We start from the raw sequence: 21743 nt of genomic DNA, 5'->3' as shown, positions 1-21743 counted from the left end.
AGATTAGACTTCAATTGAGGGAGGACGAAGTCCGAGGATACCGAGGTTCACTTCTCCTGAGAACCTGACTTGAGGCGCCCCCTCCCAGCTTCTATTACTCTCTCCCCCTCTTGGAGTTCCCGGCCCCAGAGTGCCAGCAGTGGGCAGGGCGGAGGACGCCAGCGTGTCCCTGCGGCCGGGTATGGTGGTGCAAGGGGAGCAGAAGGGAGCCTACCTCCCCTAGCTCAGGCGGGTTCGAGACCGACTCTGGGCAACCCTGGAGATGTAAGAGAAGTGGCCCCCGCGTCAGGGCTCCCAAGGTGGGGGAAAGCAGGCAAGAGGGTAGACAGGCAGGCAGCAGCGAAGGCTGGGCGCCGGGGGCCGAGAAGTGGGGCTGCGCGTCCGGCAGTGCTGCCAGGGCGGCTCCGCTCCGTGCGCCCCCTCCTGCGCCCCCACTGGCCGGCTCGGATCGGATAGCTGGCTTTGTGTCCTCAGGCTCTGCTCGGCTCTTCTCCGCCCGCGGGAGGAAGTTGGAAGCCCCTGGCCCCGCACCGCAGCGGGTCTGTCCCTTTCCAGGCAGGGATCCTTTTGTTTGGGGAGAGTGAGCGTATGTGCGCCTGTGTGCGCGCCTTTGCTATTCTATTAGCATCGCAACGTGGAGACCAACAAGGAATACATACGGAGAGGAGACACATTCGCGCACACACACATCCACACACATCCACACACACACACACACACACACACACACACACACACACACACACACACACACACACACACACACACACACACACACACACCCATCCACACACACAGGCGCGCGCCACACACAGGCGCGCACACACACCCTCCCTCCGTCCCTCCCTCTCTCCCGCCGGCTCGCCTGCCTCTGCCTCTGCCTCGGTCTCTCGCGTGCAGCCGGCAGCTGCACCTGCTCGCCTCCAGCCCTCGCCCTTCGGACTCGCTCGAGTCGGGCCGGGGATGTGGTCCCGGAGTGGCTGCGCGGGGACGCCGGAGCCCAGCGGGTGAGTCTGCGGGAGCTCGGAGCTGGTTCCCGGGGGGGTGGGGGTGGGTGGCGAGGCCGGGGCCATGAGGGAGGGAGGGGGAGCGGGGGTGCTGCTGCTGCGGCGGCGGCGGTAGGGAAAGCTTGGCTTCCTTGGGCTCGTTGGGAGCCGGCTGCTGGGGTGCGTGGACCGGGCGATGGAGGGATGGGGGGGGGGGGGGACGTCTTGGTCTTTGACTGCTGTATATTGGGCTGGGAGCCAAGGGTGTTGCTGTTGGGTGGATGTGTGTATGCGTGTGTGTGTTCGTGCACGCGCGCGCTCCCGCGTGTGTGTGCTAGGAGGGGGACACTGGCGACCGCGGCTGCAGTTCGCGCTAACAGCACCAAAAGGAGGCAGGGGGCCGCGCTTGGCCCCTTGGAGAGCGGTGGCAGTACTCTTTGGTGGCCTCCCAAAGTCTGGCTTCCTCTTAACCGTGGGCTTTGGGCTTGCACCCTGGGGAGTTGGATCAACTTTGTCCACCTTCCCCTATGGTGGAGTGAGACGTTTGGATGGAGCCCCCTGCCTTCAACCCTTTCCCCCTCCTTGGAAGGCGGTTCAGTTGTAAAGGACGAACTCGTCAAGGGCCCGGGGGCACGGTCCTGCGTCCAGAAGGAATGGGCCGCTCCAAGATTTCAGGGGTGTGTGTAGCAGTCGGGTGGGAGGCTCTGCGGCCTGGCTGTCCCCCATCCCCACCTACCCCCTGCAAAATTATTATTCTTGAGAAGAACTCCGAGCTTAAAGGTTCTGCAAAGCCATCCCTTCTTGGCAAGAGCCCAGTGAGGGAAACATGAGGAATGCAACATCGGCTTCAAAGATGGGCAAAGTGACTCTGGGGTGGGGGGGAAGGGATAGATTTGAAAATGAAAGTGATCAATAACAATGGAGAGAGAGGGAGAGGGAAAGAGGGAGAGAGGGAGAGAGAGAGAGAGAGAGAGAGAGAGAGAGAGAGAGAGAGAGAGAGAGAGAGAGAGAGAGAGAGAGAGACAGAGAGAGAGAGAGAGAGAGAGAGAGACAGACAGACAGACAGACAGACAGACTCAGGAAAAGGAAGCGACTTACCCAAGAACACTCAGCTTTTAAGTTTCAGGGACAGAATTCGAACCCGAGACTCCAGATATCTTTCCCTTCAGCTGCTTCTTCACATCTCGGTTGGTTGAGCACCGGGTGCTGCCGACATCTTTCCCGGTGTCTGGTTCAGCTGCTTTGAGGTGGGAAGTCTCCTATGTCCCCCACGATGTGACAGCCTCCCTGCTTAAGGAATCCAGATCTTTGTACCCTCAGAGCTCTCCACTGCCCCCTCCTGGTGTGGACCTGGGTTTGCAGGAGGATCTCACGAACTGGACCACCTCTTTGTAGCCTGATCAAGAGATCAGTCTTGACAGGCCTTTATACTGTGTGATTCGAAATGATCAAAAAAAATTGTTCATAGAACGTGTACATTAGAGGTCATCTAGTCCACTAGTACGTGAGCTCCCTGATGGGGAGCTGGGCATTTGTCTTTCTTTGTATTTCCAGTGTAGTAAACCCTTGGTAAATGCTTGTTAGCTAGCTTTTGACTAGTTCAGCTCTCTCATTTTGCAGATAGGGAGACTAAGGTTCAGAATGGTAAGGGGACTTTCATGAGCTTATGCAGCTAGTAAGTGGTAAAGGCATGTTTGGAACCCAGCTCTTTTGTTCTGTGGAAGCAGGGAAAGATGGAATTATCCTAGATTCTATCCTGTTTGGGAATGAGACTGAATAGGTGTGTGTGTGTGTGTGTGTGTGTGTGTGTGTGTGGTGTAGGAGTGTGCATTCTGTAGAAAGGGTGACTATTGCGGCCCCCCCATTCTCCCCCCCTTCCCCACAATTAACTACCAGGTTCCTTGAGTTTTTCAACTAAGGCCTCAGGAGAGAGGGGAAACCCAAAGGAGAGAGGCGCTTTCTCCTTCATTCAATCAAGCAGTATCTCCAAAGCCATAGCCTCTACCCTCTGCCTACCCCACTGCCCCCCACCCAGGTATATTGGGGAAGAGGGGGTTCTTACCAGAGAGTTTCCAGTCTGGTTGGAGAAACAATACTTACATACCATGAAAGGGAACACCAGACCAAAGGCAGTGGGTACTAGGTCAAAGGAGCGTGAAAGGAATAAGCGCTTCAGGTGAGTTGGCCTTCCGTCATCAGCCTCATCTCCTATGACTGCTTTCCAGGCTCCCCACAATGTGACCAAATGGGCCACGGGCTCCTGCCTCCATTGTCTTGTTCATTCTCCTGCCAGCACCTGTTATATGCTTCTGCACCCTCCTTGTAAAGTTTCATTCATTTAACTAAAATTTATTAAGTGCTTGCCATGTACTAGATACTGGACTAGGCCTTGAGGATACAGAAACAAACAGGAAACATCCCTGCTCTTGGGGACCTTCCATTCCAGTGGGGGAAAGAACACATTCACATATAAATATATATGTGCACATACGGAGAAATCTGGAAGGACACCAGTAACTGGGGATGGGGATCACTGGGTACAGAGTACTGGGCTTGGAGTCAGAAAGACTTGAGTTCAAATCTAGCCTCAGGCACTTACTAGCTGTGTGACCCTGGGCAAGTCACCTTGCCACTGTTCACCTCAGTTTCCTCAACTGTAAAGTGAAGATTATAATAAACCTACCTCTCAGAGTGGCTATGAAGATAAAATGAGATGATATTTATAAATTGCTTTGCAAACTTCAAAGCCATATATAAGTGCTAATTGTTGCTGTTATCCTTGTGTAGAAGGTGACATAGCCTGTCAGTCACTTTGGCTGGACCCCACAGTATGTGAGGGGAAGGAGTGTGGAGAGGTAGCTGGCTTAAGGAGGCATGCTGGAGCCACATAAGGAAGTTGCGAAATGGCAAGAAAAAAAAGTTTGTGAACCCTGGAGCTTTTGGGGCAAGAGGACTGATGTAGTCAGACTTGTATTGGGGTGACATCTATCTGGCAGCTTCATGTGGAGAGGGGAGAGACTTGAGGCAAGGAAGCCAATTCAGAGGCTATTATAAGACTCCAGAGGAGGGGGGGATGGATGAGGGCCTGAACAAGGTTCGTCGCTATGCGAGGAGAAAATTAAAGTAGTCTTCTACCAACTTTTAAAAACTGTGCTCCTTATCTATCTCTATCTATCTCTATCTCGGTCCATCATCTATCTATCTCTAACTCTGTATACACACACATATGTAAACACACACACACACACATATATATATAATTTTTTTCTGGTGGCTGTGCTGGGTAGTGATGGTAGTAGTGGTATGATTTTCCTTTATGAAACTTTTCAGCAGCTCTTGTAATAGGGATTAGATTAGACCTGCCCTGAGAGGTCAATGCTTGGTTCAGAAGGGCCAAGGTTAAAAGCTTTCTCAGTGTGAGAGGGGGCAGAGTATGTGTATAGGGGTGGTTACTGTGTCTGAAAGAGGTTGTATAGGGCGGAGGTATCAAATATAGCCAACTCCTGAGTGTATCCAGAACTAATGGAATTGGAAATATTTAACAAAATAAATAAAAATGTAATAAAATACGTTTTTCAGTTGTTTTTAGTTGTGTCCAACTCTTCGTGACCCCATTTGGGGTTTTCTTGTCAAAGATACTGGTTTGCCATTTCCTTCTCCAGCTCATTTTACAGATGAGTTAACTGAGGCAAACAGGGTTAAGTGACTTGCTCAGGGTCACTTATCTGGTGAGTGTCTCAGGCCAGGTTTGAATGCAGGAAGATTCATCTTCCTGATTCCAAGTCCAGCACTCTATCCACTACACCACCTAGCTGCATAGTAAAACATAAGCAATGTTAATAGATGGTTTCCTAAGTCAATATGCACCTGCAAGGATCCTTATGTGGTTTCTATTTGAGTTTGACATCACTGGTATAGGGGACAAGCGACAAAACTGCTTTTCAGCTGTAACTCATCTTTCCATCTTCCAACTGATTGATCACACAACCTTTAGGACCAAGCCATTTCCTTCCTTTCTTCCTTTGGAGACCCATGGGTAAAAAGGTCCCTTTCTCCAGAAAGCCAGCCCAGCTAGTAACAACCTTCCCCTCAGACCTCTAGTAACACTTTTTTTTTTACCTCTGTAACGTACCTAACAAGTTGTGGTTATCTACATGTAACATAGTATGTTATGTGTAGTATTACTGTATTGTATCTTATGTCCCTGCCAGGTTATAAGCCTCATGAAGGCCTGAGGGAAGTACGATATAATGAGCTTTTTTAAACTTTGTGCCTCCCCCATGACTTAGTGCAGTGCTTTGCAAAGAGTAGGCCTGTAACAAATATTTGACAAATTGAATAGAGAGGGAGAGATCACCATGGGGGTGAATGGAGGAGAGGACTTCATGGAAGAGGCTGGGACTTGAGCTGAGTCTTGAAGGATGGCTTGGATTAAAATAGACATTGGGCACTTAGACCACTCATGCTAGCCTGGGTTTGAAGACATGGAAGGGAGATAAGGCAATCAATCAGGCAGTGTGCTGGGTACTCTGGATGTAAAGATAAAGTTGAAAGAATTCCTCCATTTCAGGACCTTATAATTGATCTACTAGAGACAACAGGTACATATAAAGATATATGCAAAGTACTTAAAGGACATTTTGATGGAGAAAGCCAAGAAACTGCTAACATTAAGAAAGGCTTCCTATAGTAGGTAGGATTTGGGTTGGGTCTTAAAGGAAGAACCGTAAAAATATTCTAGGTGACAGACATGAGGAAGGAGTGCATTCTAGGCAAATGCACAGAAGTGGGAGGTAGAGAGTTGTATGTGAGGATGGTTGGGTCAGACTACAGAGTTTTGAGAGTAACGTGACAAGGGTGGATGGATAGATTGCAGTCAGACTGTGAGGGCTTTAAGTGGCAAACAGAGATGTTTATGTTTGACCTTGGAAATAAGAGTAAGTAACAGGAATTTGAGAAGAGACACAGTCAGACCTCTATTTGAGGGTAACCACTTTGGCAGCAGCCAACCAATTAGGAGGCCAGAGGAGAGGTGCTAAGGACCTGAAGCAGTATAGTGCTTGGGGGGTAGGGGTGGAGAAAAGGTGAGGGAGACTGTGGGAGTAGAAGTGATCAGCGTTGGTGAGTAGGAAGCAGAGCGAGGATGTGCCCAGGTCTTCCCTTTTCAAATCCAATATTCTTTCCCGTAATGTCAGTGTGGTTCACTTGGCCCTCAATATGTACTGCCTGACAAAGAGTTTTCTATTCTTTTAAATAAGTAACTAAAAAGTCTTGGCCAAAAGTAAGGTCACTAAGAACAAGGGGAATCAGAAAAATCCTCATGTGGAAGGCAGCACTTGAACTGTGTCTTGATGGAAACTAACGATCCTGGGAAGGGGAGGTGAAGAAGCAGTTCATTCCAAGAGCAGGGGCCAAGCCAATACTGACCAGACCCATAGGGGCTGACGTAATGGGATAGATGGGAGATGGAATGAAAAGTGGCTGGCAAAGTTGGCCAATTTGGAACCTACAGTGTATGAAGGGAGGTAACAAATATTAAGCCTAAGGCCAGATTTGAAGGGCCTAAAACATCAGACAGTGGGGTTTGTATTTTAGCCTAGAAGCAGTAGGGAGCCATTTAGGCTTCTTGAGCAGGAAAGTAGCATGGCCAGACTTGTGTTTTAGTAGCTCCAATTAAGCAGCTGTGTAGAGAATGGGTTGGAGAGGAAAAAGGCTTAAAATATGAAAACCAATCAGGTGAGTATTGCAAACATCCTGGAAAGAATTGATGAACGAGGGGTGGAAGTAGGGTGGTAGCTGGCACCCATACATACCTACTAGTGCTGCCATTCAGGGCTTGGAATATGCTGGAAGCCATTTGTGGATATAAGAACTGCTTAGGTGCAGCCTGATTCTTCTGGGTGGTTACATGGTGAGCTAACATTTGGTTCATCTTCTCTGGGGAATGGATTACGTACTGGGAATTGCTTTCTCCACCTCTGCCTGAATCTGTCTCTATCTCCACTTTTCTCTGTCTCTGTATCTGAAATGACTAGCATAGTGCATGGGACAGAGTAGGGGCTTGGTAAATGTTAGCTGAGCTTAATTATTAATGTATCATCTCCTACTTCCCTATATCTCTGTTCCTGTCATCATTTTTCTCCATCTCTGCATCTCTGTCTCATTTAGTCTCTGCCGTTATTTTTTTGAAGTCTCTCGTTGTCTCCCTCTGTCTCTGTCATAATTTTTTGTCTTTCTTTGTCTGTCTCCATTTCCTTTTTCCTCTATCTGTCATTTTTCTGTCTCCATTTCTTTCTTTGTGTCTTACTCTATCTCTATCTCATCATCATTTTTCTCTTCTTTGTCACTGTTTCCATTTTACTTGGGTCCTTGATCTGTCTCTCTATCTCTCTTTCCTTGTCTGGTCTCCCTTCTACTATTTCTGTATTCGTGCCTGTGCTGGGAAAGTCCCTCAGGTAGTAAACTCTGTGCCCTTGACTTCTGCTGACTAAGTACTAATCAGATACCAGTATGATGGAGTCATGGGTTCTGAGAGTCTGCTCAGGGGAGGCTGGAGGACATCTCACCCAGGGCCAAGGAGTTGTGGAGAAAGGGGAAGCTGGAAGTTGATGCTATTCTGTCCAGCCATAGCATATGTACCCCTCTGTCACTTTGCTGGCATCCTTTTCAGTCCCACCTTCCCCTTGTCCTTGGGGCCAAGCAGGATTGGCTCAACTCTGGCCAAAAGCTACTCAGGGAATCCCAACAGGCTTATCAGACAACAGCCAAAATAGGCTTTCTCTAATATGAGCTCAAAAGCATCCTGGAGTCCTGTAAGGGAGAAGAGCACCTATTGTTGTCTTTCTTCCCTGGTTTCTATCCCTAAAACTCACAGAAATTTCATCCACATGTGCCCAATTCTTTACTCATGTCTTCTGGGAAAGATGGAACCAGAAATTTAAAAGATGTATTTTTCTTCTATTCTCCCTTGTTTTCTTAGAGGTAGAATGATGGGGAACGCAGAGGGAAAGCAAAGAGGCCATGCTCTATGGATGGGAGAAAAAATGTACGACCAGGAGAGCCTCTTGGGGTCATCTTTTTGAGAGGCAGAGGGGTCAACTGCTGACATGCATGTGTGTGTGTGTATGTGTGTGTGAGAGAGAGAGACAGAGAGAGAGAAAGAGAGAGACACACAGAGAGAGAAAGAGAGAGAGAGAGAGAGGCATATTATCCTTATCAGTTACTTAAATCAGAGTACAAATGAGTTTGCTACAGCTTTTCTTGAGAGTAGGTTATTTTTTTGAGAGAGTGAAAGAGGAGGTTTAATGTGGAGGGAACTTTATGAAGAGGAAAAAAAACTTATACAAAAAGGAAATGCTTCAGGCCCTGGGGACAAAATGAATCACTTAAATTCCATTTTGGCGTATGGCTAATCTGACATATTCCTTTGAGAGATAGTGTGGTATATGGAAAAAAAACAAAACAACACAAAACACAGGACTTGAATTCCTGAGCCTGGAGATAGGGCACTTGGATCCTGATGTTGATACTTAGAGATAATTTCATCCAGTTTCCTTATTTTAAAGAGAAGAAAGCTGAAGTCCAGAAATGTGAAATAAATTGCCTTAGGTTGCACAGAGTTTTAGGAATGTGAGAAGAAGAGAGAAAGCAAAAGATTCCTTCTATTCAATTCAATTCAATTCAGTAAACATTTATGAAGCACCTACTACGTTCTAGACATTGCGTTCCCTGCTGGGGATACAATTTTACAAAAGTTAACTCCTGCCCTCAAGGAGTTTACAATGTAATGAGTCAAGCAACGTGGTCTTGGTGAACCTTGAGAGTGGAACTGTTTCTGGTCCTTCTCTGTCAGTTCCTCTTGAGAGGATGTGAGGTGTTTTGTGTTGTGCACAGTTCCTGGAGGGCAGGACTACAGAGGTCTTTTCTGGGGGTGGGCACAGGGGTACACCACTCACAGGATTTTACACTGGCCAGTTATCAGAGAAGGTAGGTCAGCAAAGGTCTTCATTCTCTCAGACTCAGGTGCTGGCTGATTTCCTGGTTTCCTATGGAAACACCTTTCTCTTTCCCTGAGGTCCTGGACTAAAGTCACCCCAGTACATTAGCCTGAATCTGTTCTCTCAAACCTCCAATAGGAGCATAGGGAAAGTCGATTAAAATTTCAGGAAATCGTTCAATATTGAGAACTGGACTAGAAATCCAGAGACCTGGGTTCTGATCCTGACTGCTATTTAATGAACACCACTTTTTCTGGGCATTAGTTTATTCACTGACAAGTGGGTGTCAAAATACACACTCCAAACTCCCACTTCACAGGAGGTGTTTTAGGGATTTAATGAGGGCAATGGGTAAACAAATGTCTTCTATTTCTTTTTATCCCCAGTGCTCAGCACAGTGCCTGGAACATACTAGCTACTTAATATATGACTGTGGATGGATTGATTGAAAGTGATTAGAAAGTATAAAGTACCATACAAGTTATAATTGTAAATAAAATATAAAACTATAATTGATGCTACCATTTCTAGCTGCCAGGAAACACAGAGCCAAATTCAGTACCTCAGTGTAGTATCTAACTCATCTCTGGTGCCTGGTGACATCTGTTTCTCTGTTCTATTTATCTGTTTTTTCAGGTTAAAAAATTAATTGCCTTCTTTTATATGATGTTTAACTTTGAAAATCTACCTTTTCTGAATTCTTTTAGGAAGTGGGCAAGGTGTAAATCCTAAGACACTATTAATAAGAGTAGCAGCAGTAATAATAATAAGGCTAATAAGTGCTATTATCAGCATCCTGTGGGAACCTTGCAACAGAGAATCTGGAATTGTCTTTGCTTTAATGGGGATGCCTGAGATCAAATGAAAACCCCTTTGCCACAACCAGGCTACAATAAACCTATATAGAGAAAGGGAGTTGCACAAAAAGATTCTATTCAATTAAACATCATTATTAAGCAGCCACTATATGCAAGTATTATGCTAGGCATGGAGGATGCAAAGGGAAAAACAGCAATCCCTGTCTGTTTTCAAGTAGCTTATATTCCACTGGGAAGATACAACATGTATACAAGTCTGTACTAAGACTTTTGGAACACCATGTATATATGTGGGCATGCATATCATATGTATCTAATTATATATAGGGGTATATAAAATTATTTCAAGTGATAGGGGAAGTTCTAACAACTTGGAGGATCACACATGGAAAACCCCATGAAAGAAGGTCATGTGCTTTGAAGGAAGCAAGGGATTCTGAGCAGTAGAGGTGAAGGAGGAGAACATTCCAAAGTGCAGTAGTTGGAGGGGAATGTCAAGAATTAGGAACAGCCAAGCAGGATGACTGGACTAAAAGAGAGTGTCTCCAAAGCTGATTAATGGGAATTCAAAGTGATCTTATTTAGAATTTCCAAAGGGCCGGGTCCCCAAAAAGGGAGGGCTGGCCATTTCTGGTATCTAGCATGGGTTCAGTGAAGAAGAGGGCAGCAATACCTCCAAGCCCTTGAACACTGTCCTCATGATCCCTCCTGTCGCATCATGCAGATGGTGATTCAGGCCATGGGCTTAGAGCTGGGAGCCATTTTAGGTACCACCTGGTCCAGTCCCCTCATTTTAGAGAGGAGGAAACTGAGAGACAGAGCCACAAATACTGAGGATTTAGAACTGAGTATAGAATATCGGAATACAGAATGTTAGAGCCAGGAGACACCTTAAGAACAGAGAATATTAAAACATAATGTTAGAGCTGCAAGGGACCTTAGACCATAGAATATAGAATGTCAAAGTTGCAAGGGACCTTATCAGACAGAACATAAAGTATTGGAATGGAAAGGGACCTTAGAACATGGAGCACAGAATGTTAGAGATGCCAGAGACTTTAAAGATAGAGAATATTTTAGAATATTAGAAACAGGATGTCACAGAATCGAGACCTTATAGTTAATCGAATACTAAATGTTAGAACATGGAATGTAGTGTCAGAAGTGCAAGGGACTTTATAAATATAGAATATTTGGACACAGAACCTGGACTATCAGAACAGTGAGGGACCTTAGGGGTGGTCAAGTGCAGTACCCTCATTTTGGGGAGGAGGAAATTGCAGCTGGGTGGGAGGAAGGGAAAGGGACTTGTTCTATATTATGTATGTAGTCAGGGACAGAATTAGCACTTAAAGCCAAGTGTCCTTGTTTCTACTCCCATAGCCTCCTGTCTGGAAGAGGTGACATCTAGGAAGGTGGACAGAGGACATCTTTGGGAAGTCATGGGCATCCTTTCAATTGTCACAGAACATATGGGGACCATATGGCTGCAGTGGGGGAAGGAGGGTGCAGAAGGGGGCCAGTGCTGGTGCCTAATTTCCCAGCTCACTATAGAAGAGGCAGCATCTGGTGCTCAAGTCCCCTATTTGCCTTTTGGAGACTGATTTCTGGTTTGGCCAAGCCTCCGGTCCAGGGAAGCATCCCTTTCCCACCTGATGCCCTTTTTTGCCCCTGGCAGCACAAGGGAGCCCTGGTGACTGGGATCCAATCAGACAAGGTGGTCAAGGCAGTGACTGAAATCCAAGCTCCATATCCCAACAGGCTGTCCCAGCTCCAGCTCTGGACATGAGGTGAGTGGCTTTGGAGCTGATCCAAATAGCTCAAGATCAGCCTGGCTTAGGTATTCTTTTCCTTCTGGCCCCATCCTTGCTGGCACTGCCACCCACTGAGGTACCATTGGCCACAGGAAAATCACTGCTCTTATTTTTATAGCCCTTTAATGGTTTAAAAAGCATATTCCTCAAAACAACCCTGTGGGGGTGGGGAACACAAGATTACTAGCCTTATTTTACTGAGACTCAGGCTATGAAACTTGCCTAGGGTCTCACAGCTAATAAATATTGGAGCTGAGATTTGAATGGTTGGTTCTGGATCTAGATCTCCTTGCCCCTACCCCACACTGTGTCTCATCCATATGAAATAGACCTCTCTGAGAATGGCAGAGGAGATTACTCTCTCCATGGAGGATATGGGAGTGAACTGAAGACCTTGTAGGCAGAAGTCTAGCCAAGCTCCAGATCGTAGCATCTTCCATCTCTGTATCTTCGAGCTGGCTCTCCTCCATGACTGGAAGACATTTCCACTTCACCTCCACTGCTTAGAATCTCTGCTTTCTTTTAAAACTCTGCTCAGGTATCCCCTCTACATAAAGCTTTTCCTGAACTCCCAATGGCCAGGGTCCCTCTCCTCAATTTTACTGTATATGGATTTTGTTTGTATTTATCTACATGTTTATCTCCCCTAATAGAATGCCCCCCTTGACGGCAGGAATCTGTCTTTGGAGCTTCAGTATAGTGCGCCCCACAGAGTAAGAGCTTAACAAATTCTTGTCAATTGATTGACAGCATCATAGAAGGTAGAGCTGGAAGGGCTCTTAGAGGTCCTCTAACCCACCCAAAAGGTGATGAAGTAAAGGCACAGAGGGGAAGTGACTTGTCCAAGGTCACACAATTGGGAAAGAGCAGATCTTGAATGTGAATCCAGGTTTTCTGACTCCAAATCTAATGTCGCAATAGCCAGTGTTTTTATAGTGCTTTTTAAGGTTTTCAAATCACTTTAGACATGTTATCTCATAACAATTCTAAGAAATAATTGCTATGGTTATCATTATTTAAAAGGTTAAGTGACTTGCTCAAGTCCCATAGGGAGTAAGTGTCTGAGACAGAATTTGAACTCAGATCTTCCTAAGTGGCACAGTGGATAGCATACTTGGCCTGAAGTCAGAAGACCTGAGTGCAATTTTGGTCTCAGGCAGTAGCTTTGTGACCCTGGGCAAGTTACTTAACCCTGTTTATCTCAGCTCCTCATCTGTAAAATGAGCTGGAGAAGGAAATGGCAAAGCACTCCAGTATCTCTGCTAAGAAAACCCCAAATAGGGTCATAAAGAATCAGATAGGATTGAACAACCACAACTTCCTTATTCCAAGTCCAGCACTTTACTTGTTGCCTGTATCTACCAGAGCTTGCTGTTAGCCTCTGATGGCAACAACATCACCCCACATCACTGGAGTTGTTGGAAGTCAGGATCTCAGGTAATTTGTAACTCTTGATGACTTGGCCTCCATTCAGGATTCTCCAGTGGATTTTCTCTCCCAAGCTGGGGTAGAGCTTGTTTCATTTCTTTGCCTTCTTCTAGACCAGGGATTCTTAACCAGGGGGTCTGTGAACCTAAAAAAAACAATACCAACAAACATTTTTTGTAACTATTATAATATAACTGACTTTCTTTATATTCTCATGTGTAATATTTTATGAATGTAAAAATATTATTCTGAGAATGCAGCCAAAGACTTCACCAGACTTCCAAAGGGGTCCATGATGCAAAAAATGTTAAGGATCCTTGGTTTAGACCAGTATTAGTTTGTCCAGGGAAGGGAGTCCAGAAAATGCTTAATCAGATGGAGAGAAAGAGACTATTTTTAGGGAGTTTCTAGTCTGATGGGAGAAGACACAGACCCTGTGCAGAGGGAGCTCTATGTGTGATTAGAGTTGTTCTGTAGAAATAGTGAGTGGAAATTACAAAGAGACAAAGAGAAAAACTTGGTAGCAGCTGGAGCTGTCTAGGGCTGAGCGGGGCCTCGGGAGGTCTTCTCTATCACCTTTGAGCAAAGCTGTATGTAGTGGAGGGCACGCTTGATCGGTATGAGTTAATCTAGATGGTCTTTGAGGTGTCTTCTAACTATGTGATTCTACGTTAAGGAGACCCAGACCTTGCCTTTAAGGTATTCCTAGTCTGTTTAGGGAGATGGAAAGCCCACCTTTTGAGAGGACCTCAAAACCTCTTTTGGGAGAACCTGGCTTCCATATCCAGACCACCAGCACTGTGCTGGAGGGAAAGGGGACACGATATCAAAGGGAATCACACTATCATGACTCCGATGGGGAAGAATTCTCAGCACAAGCAGGAGATGCCGGTGGTGGATTTATTTCTTATTTTATTTTTTTTAAGGGAAAAAGATTTTGAAACAGCATGTAAATACAATGTCTTTGAAAAGCAGCAGTGAGCCGGCATGGATCAGGGGAACTATTTGGCAGTGAGTCTGGCACTCATCCAATGCATGGCTCTAGGGCAGAATGGCAGTGAAGCCTAGTGATTAGAACTTGGGAACTGAGATTGCCTGAGCTTTCTTCTCTACTTTTTTTCAAGTCTTGCTGCCAGAACCTGAGGCCAGCTCTCTAATTCTTGTACTACTACCAACATATTAATTTGTTTTACACTTTTTTGTGTAGTATCACACCCATTATCTCATTTGGTGCTCCTAGCAACCCTGTAAGGTGGGAAGAGTAGGGATCATTAAACCCATTTTACAGGTGAAAAACTAAGATGCAGAGAGATGAAATTGCTTCACCAAGGTCACAAAGCAATTGGCAAGGGAGCCAAGATGATGGCAGAGGGCTCTGGACTCCTATTCTAATTGGTAATCTTTCTACCCTACCATGTGTTGTCCCCTTCAAATTGAGTCTCCACATGCAGAATGAGGAGAAAAGAACATGCCATCTGAAATGTGCTTGGGGACCCTGGATCACCTCCTACAGCATGGCATTCTTATCCTACTTGGCAGGAAAAAAGCTGTCACTGTGAGAAATTCTCAGTTTCTGGCTAAGGGCATGTGGGAATGTCAAAGAGGAGGGAGATGAGACAGTGAGCATCCAGCTTCATGCATGAGCAAGAAGACTTTGGCAAGTGTCCTGAAGCCTTGGTGGGGAAGGAGAGGAGAGAAGGAGGAAGGCAGGGAAGAAGAAGAAAGGAGAGGAGGGAAGAGATAGAAGGAGAGCAAAGAAGAAAGGGAAGGAGAGGAGGGAGAAAGAAAGAAGGAAAGGAAGGAAGAGGAAGGAGATGGAAGGAGAAATGGTGACATCTAATATTGTTATCCACCAGTGAGCTTAAGTCTCCCACCATCCAATTGAGAAAGAACAGGGAAAAGGCTGGCTATAATCCTCCCTTTCTGTGGCCCTGTGGTCTTTATAGTTAGTCTTTCTGTCCATCAGTCTGGGTGTCCATAGTATATACTTTAGAGGAGGGACAGCAGATAGATGAGCTATGATCCTTGACCTTGGGGAATCACAAGGTTGATAAAGGCGTATATATGCTCTGGTTTCAGGTAACTCTCAGATACAGAATGCAAGAGACATGGCTATCAATCTCAGGGAACCTTTAGTCTATTGGGGAGACAAAGATATGGCTTTGGTTCAGGCACAATCATTCCTATTTCTGAGGCACTTTAAAGTTTACAAAGTCTTTTCCTCATAATCTTGTGAGATATATGGCACAAATATCTCCATTTTACAGATGAAGAAATAGACTCTGATAAGTCAAGTGATGTGCCTGAGGTAAGCCAGGTCACTTACCTAGTGAATTGCAGGCCTGGAATTCAAACTCCAGGCTTGCTTTCATGATTCCTTAACTTTTATTCTGTCCCACCACCAACTGTCATAAGGAAGAGCTTCCCAAGGATGATGGTAAGCAAGAATCAGACCCCCACAGGGGATCAAACTCTGGATGCAGCAAACAACTGGCACTCTGAAGTCTACACCCAGAGATGCTTTCAGGAAGCTTGTTGGTTTAACCATTTACCTGCTGTGAGACACAAGCCCTTCCCAGCTCTAGGAGTCTATGGTTTCATGATTCTCTGACCTCCAGACTCCTGCAAGGTTCTCTTTCATGTCTTATTGTGGTACTGGTTGGTGGTACTGTGGTATTATGGGGTGGCTGTGACCCTGGGTTTTCAGAGACTGGAAAACAGAGGGTGGGCGAGTGGAGAGAGACAGAGAGATAGAAAAGGATGGAGAGAAAGAGAGAGAGAGACAGAGAGACAAAGAGACAAACAGAGAGACAGAGATACAGACACAGAGACAGAGATAGACAGAGACAGTGAAATGGAGACATAGAGAAAGATAAAAACCATGGTAGCGAGACAGGGATGGTCAGAGACACAGAGAGAGCTATAGAGATAGTCAGAAAGAATGTTCATTTATAGAGCTGGTGATGTGTCTGTTGCCCCAGGACCAGACTAACTCAGTTCAAGAAGTTCATTGATAGTGCATTCAGGAGCTGGGAAGGCCCACTGAGATCCATTTCTTTGTAGATGGTGCTCACTTCGATATATCCCTAAAAGTGTTCAGATATTTTTGGATGAGGAGCCTGAGGCTCAAAAGAAAGGACTGACCTGCCCAACGTCATCTGGCTATTCCTAAGGTAGCCTAGGTGGACTCAAGGAAAGGAAAGGCAGGAGCTGCAGGCTACCTGGCTCCTTGGTTCAGTTCATTGATCAGGTATGGATATAGATAGGGAAAGGGGAAGTGAGATAGAATGGGATAGGGGTAAACTAGTGTGAGGTGGATCAAGATGGATGAAGATGCAATGGGGAGAAGAAGGGATGGGATAAGAGAGAATGGAGTAAGAGAAGAGGATCTATGGCTGAAAAGGGGAAGGGTAGGGTAAGATAGTAAGGTTAAGGTGGGATAAGAGATGAGGGAGGAGCTAATAGTGGGTTACAGTAAGAAGGAAGAGTGGAACTGTGTCAGAGAAGCCTGCGTGGTTGGGACAGGAATGAGCCATGGGGAAAGTGGCCTTAGTCCAGCCAAGTACAAATAGACTCATGGTCAGGACATTGGCCATAACTAGGTGATGTTTGTGTTTGGTCCCAGCATCTCATGAAGAAAAGTAGTTTCAGCCTCAGCCTAAGAGGCTCATGGTCTGCGCTGATCCCGTACCCCTGTTCATGACATTACGGATATTTTGTACCACTGAGGAGTCTTCCAGAGCCCTGAGTGGAGGCTGCAGTTGCCTAGGGGATTGTGGGACATGCTAAGGCCATCTCCTTGAAAAGCCCCAGTGATTAGGAGTGGCTTTTCACCACACATCAGCTGCCCTTCCCCTCTGGCTGGTGCTTGGGGAGGGCCCTTGGCCCCACAGTGTCACCAGCTGGCCACACATAATTCTCCTTAGATAAATTGCTTGGCATTTGGCAATTAGCAATTGATTATTCCAGGTAATGATAACTCTTCCATTATTGATCAGGAGAGGCTCCATCCCGCACCCTATCAGGCCTGGAGGGGAAAGGGGAAAGATGCTGATTCTAGTTACTTATTTATCACCAGAAAATCTGGCCCAAGAGCTCAAGAAGAAATCAGTGTGGAGTAGGGGAAAGGGAGCAAGATCTGAAGTCAGGGGCCTTGCTTAGAATCCCAGCTGTGTTCTTTAGTATTTCTAGGACCTGGAACAAGTTATTCTATCTCTCTCCCTTCAAGGCTCATCTCGTAAGCCCCTGAGGCCTTTGCAAACGGCAGCCCCAGCCCCCCCCCCCCCCCCCCCCCCGCAAATGATTCCCATACCTTTCATATGACTATATTTAGGAACCGAGATTGGACCTGGCATGTCCTTGGCATAGGAAAATCCCAGGTGGGAAGACCTTCCCTTACCCATATAAGTTGGCATCTTTTCTGCAATTTATAAGAAGGAAGGAAGAAGGAGGGAAAAGGAAGGAAAGTATAAGAGGAAAGGAAAAAGAGAGGAGAGGATGAGATGGTTGTCTAGAGAGGTTAAGTTGCCTGCCCAGAATCACACAGCCAAAGGCAAGCTTCAAGCTTCAAGGTCAGCTCAGCATCTATGAGGCCATACCTGTATCTGTTGTTCAGATCTATACATCCGCATCGTTATCTAATCTATATCTATAAATTAACACACGTATACATGTGTGTATGTATATATGTATGTGTATTGTGTATATATACATGTGTGTATATATGTATGTATATTATATGTGTGTATATAAATTTATTTATTTGTGTTCTTGAGTTTTTTCTTCCATGTAGAATATAAGCTTCCTGAGGGAAATGAACACTTTTCGTCTGCCCTTAAATGTCCAGGGCCTAGTATAGTGCCTAGCACTTAGTAAATACTTAACGAATTTAGCCCCTTTCCCCCTAATTATAACAATAATGCTCTTTTGATTCAGGGCTGTTTTAAGGAATACTTTAGGCAAACCTTAAAGCTGTACAGAAATTGTGAATGAGAGCATCTAGTTTTGTTGGGAAAACTCAAATCACCCCCATGAAAGAATTTAGGAACTGTATGAGAAAGTGTATATAGTAAAAGGGTAAATGGGATGGATGACAAAGTCAGAGCATGTGGTACGAATTGTACATGTTTTAGGTGTTAGGATGAGGGAGACATCACTCTGGGCTACCACGTCTGTGGAAGGCTGCCTGGAGGGGAATGGGACTTAAACTGGCCCTTGAAGGATTGGAATTTGGAAAGACATGAGAAGTTGGGGAGATGACCTGAACAAAGGTGCAGCGGTGAGAGAGGGTTCAGTGTGTCAGAGATAGTATAGTGACTGACTTGGCTGGAGTTGAGGGTCAATGTTGAGGAGCTCTGGATGATGAGGTCTAAAGTTAGGTTGAAGGGAGGTTGGAGGTAGAATTTATAGGGTTTTGAATGTTCCCCCCAAAAGAGTTTGGATTTGATAAAACTGACAGTGGGAAGTCAATGAAACTTTGAGAGCTACAAAGGTACAAAAGTGGAGTTAATTACAAACATGCTTTTTTCCCAGACATTTAAAGCATGCCCAGGAGGACCTCAGCGTAGCAATGCTTAGAGTGGTGGTGCTTGAGGTTGCATTGGGTACTTGAGAGCAATTAATGTAGAGGAACAGAAAGACCTGGAAGGTTGGAGGGATGTGAGATCAAGTTCACGCTTTGCCATTGGCTCATGGTATAACCTTGAACAAGTCACAGAAGAAATTCATTAAAAAGGAATTTAAAGTTCTACACCTTGGTTTAAAAATTAACTTCATAAACACAATATAATTGGGGGATGGGGCCAGGCTGCATAGCCATCAGTGTGCAAAAGATCTAAGAGTTTTAGTGGAATATAATCTTAGTATGAGTCAACAGTACAACATGGAAAGCAAGAAAGTTACTATGATCCTAGGCTAGGCTATGAGAGACAGAGGATCCAGGACAAGGGAAATGGGAATCCCGTTGTCCTCTGCCATAGTCAGGACACACAGAGAGTGTTGTCTTTAGTTCTGGTGCCATAGATTAGGAAGGCCATTGGCAAACTGGGGAATGACCAGGCAAGTAAAGGAAATGGAAACCAAGTCATACATCCAAGGATTGGTTGAAGGAAATGGGAACACTGGCTCTGGAGAAGACAAGATAGTTATTGCCAATTATGATTGACTGTGATGTGGGAGTGAGATGAGATCTGTACCTTATGTTCTAATGTTCCTTGAAGCTCTGATATTCTATGTTATAAGTTCACTCCAGCTTTGACATTTTTGATTCTATGTTCTAAGGTCCCTGCTAGCTCTAACATTCTAGGTTCTAAACTCTAAGGTCTTTTTCAGGCCTAATCTTCTATGTTCTGTGTTCTAAAGTCCTTTGCAATTCTGACATTCTATGTTCCAAGCTCCTTTCCTGAAGTCTTAGGGTAACTTGGACAAATCATTTTATCTTCTAGCCATAACATTCAATAATTCTAAAACTGATGCCTTTAAAAAAGGTATCATGTTCAGACTGATGCTCCCCAAGATCTTATCCCATACATCTGGCTGTTCTGTTGTCTTTGCCTAGAACTGAAGTCCAGCCTTAGTTGTAGGCAGGATGTGAGGCTACCTACTTGGTGTACTGAGAAGACAGGTAGGGTTGCCTGCCTAAAGTTATCTCTGCTGCCCCCTCTCACAAGGCCCTCAGGTCACTGTGGACATTTCATCCTCTTGGGTTCAGCACCACCCTTTCTGGGATAATCTGTCACCTGTCTCCCCTCCCCTTCCCCCACCACTCAGGTTTACCCTGGTGTGAGGGGGTGAAGCATTTGCCAGGAAAACATCTATCAGTAAGGAGGGCTGGGAGCAGCTTGGGAGTCCCTCCTAGGGATGTGGTTGGTAGAAGGGTGTTGTTGGAAAGGAGGAAAGATTCCTGGCAGCAAGGAGAGGCTGGACACTGACTGGTCTCATTGCTTCTCTTGTCAAGGACTAGCTTTGCAGGAAAAAGGCTGGGGAGGGCCCTTAGTATGTATCAGTGGGCAAGCGTTTATTAAGCACCTACTGCATTCAAGGCACTGTGCAGAACAATGGGGATACAAAGAAAGGACAAAACCATCAGCTCTGCCTCAAGGGGCTCACTTTCTAATGGAGGAGAGGGTATGCAAATAGCCACACACCTTTGAGATATGTACAGGACAAAAGAGAAGTAATCTCATAGAGAGAGTGCTGAGGGGAGATGGAGAAAGGGGTAGTGGTGGAAGAAGTCTCCAGCAGAAGGTGGGCTTTGAGCTTAGGAAGGCAAAGAAGTGAGGGAGGGGGGAGAAGAACCCTCCCGGTGTGGCAGTCATCAGGTGCTAACATGTGGAGATGGGACCAGGGCAATGTGTTGGAGGGACTGCAGAGGGTCACTATAACTATAGAGATCATCAGGTTCAGTCTTCTCACTTTACAGATGAGGAAACTGAGACCCAGAGTCAAACAGGATTCAAACTCAGATCTCCAATTCTGAAGGCAGTGAGTGTTTTCCCTCTCTCTCTGTTTCCTGTTTGTAACTTCAGTGATACTGCAGGTGAGAGAATGAGGGATGCACAGCAAAGGAATGGTTGGGGGAAGGAATCTGGGCCACAGTGAAGCCAGAAAGGAGGGGGCTTCCAGAATCCTGAGGGGAAAGACAAACCCTGCTGAGAATAGAGGCCCGAAGAGACTGAGCGACCTGCCTTAGGCCTCCCAAACACTTGACTCTGAAGAACCAGGTGTCTCCAGTCTCTGTCTCATGACATTCTTCCTTGATAATATTTGCTCCCATTTCAATGGGGACTTAAGGTTTACAAAATGCTTTATTTCCTACAACTCTGGGAGAGAGGAGGGTACAGTTTTTTTAATCCCCATTTTACAGACAAGGAGACTGAAGCTGAGAGGTTAACCCCAGGTTACAAAGCTGAGTGATGGAGCTAGACTATGAAGGCAGGGCTCCTGGCTTAAAGGTCTGACCTCTTTCTATCTCTTTCCCCCATGCTAGACCATCAGAAAGCGAGTTGGCTCAAAGAGTGAGAAGGCTACCAAAGAGTGAGAAGGCCCGAGGCTCCCTAGGGTCATAGGATCATAGATCTAGTATCTGAAGGGATCATGGAGGCCATTTAGTCCAACCTTTTCATGTAACAGATCAATCATTTGATCAAAAAGCATTTATTAAGCACCTACTGAATGCCAGGCACCACACAGGTTGAAGGGAGGACAAAGCTTAACAGTCCCTGCCTTCAAGGAGCTCATTATAATGGAGGAGACAAGGTATACATTTTGCTTTTGTTCATCTGTTTTCAGTCATGTCTAACTCTTCGTGACCCCATTTGAAGTTTTCTTGCAAAGATACTGGAATGGTTTCCCATTTCCTTCTTTAGCTTGCTTTACAGATGAGGAAATTGAGGCAAGCAGGGCAAAGTGACTTGTCCAGGGTCACACAGCTAGTGAGTGTGTGAGGCTGGATTTGAACTCAGGGAGATGAGTTTTTCTGACTCTAGACTGGATGCTCTATGCACTATGGTGCCACCTAGCTGCCCAACAACATATACACACACGTGAACAAAACTCATACAACTTTGGGTGGGGTGAGGGAGGCATTTGAAAAATCTCCTGTAGAAGGTAGCACTGGGTGAAGAAAGAGGCCCAGAGAGGAATGGACTTGCCCAAGGTCACATTGTGAGGCAATGTCATAGGTTGGTACTAGATGCCAGG

General features: G+C 45.8%; 1 long non-coding RNA gene across 1 annotated transcript in view; it reads left to right on the top strand.

Annotated features, from left to right (window-relative positions):
* Positions 1-588: 588 nt before the first annotated feature.
* LOC140525063 (uncharacterized) overlaps positions 589-21743 on the top strand; it is a 210092-nt gene continuing 188937 nt past the window's right edge. The window contains exon 1 of the long non-coding RNA XR_011973918.1: positions 589-1007. This is a non-coding gene — a long non-coding RNA (uncharacterized lncRNA). The remainder of the gene's footprint in view (positions 1008-21743) is intronic.

The sequence above is a fragment of the Notamacropus eugenii genome, chromosome 1 (genome assembly GCF_028372415.1).
Source record: "Notamacropus eugenii isolate mMacEug1 chromosome 1, mMacEug1.pri_v2, whole genome shotgun sequence".
Taxonomy (NCBI): Eukaryota; Metazoa; Chordata; class Mammalia; order Diprotodontia; family Macropodidae; genus Notamacropus; species Notamacropus eugenii.
This window is presented reverse-complemented; position numbering and strand designations above follow the sequence as displayed.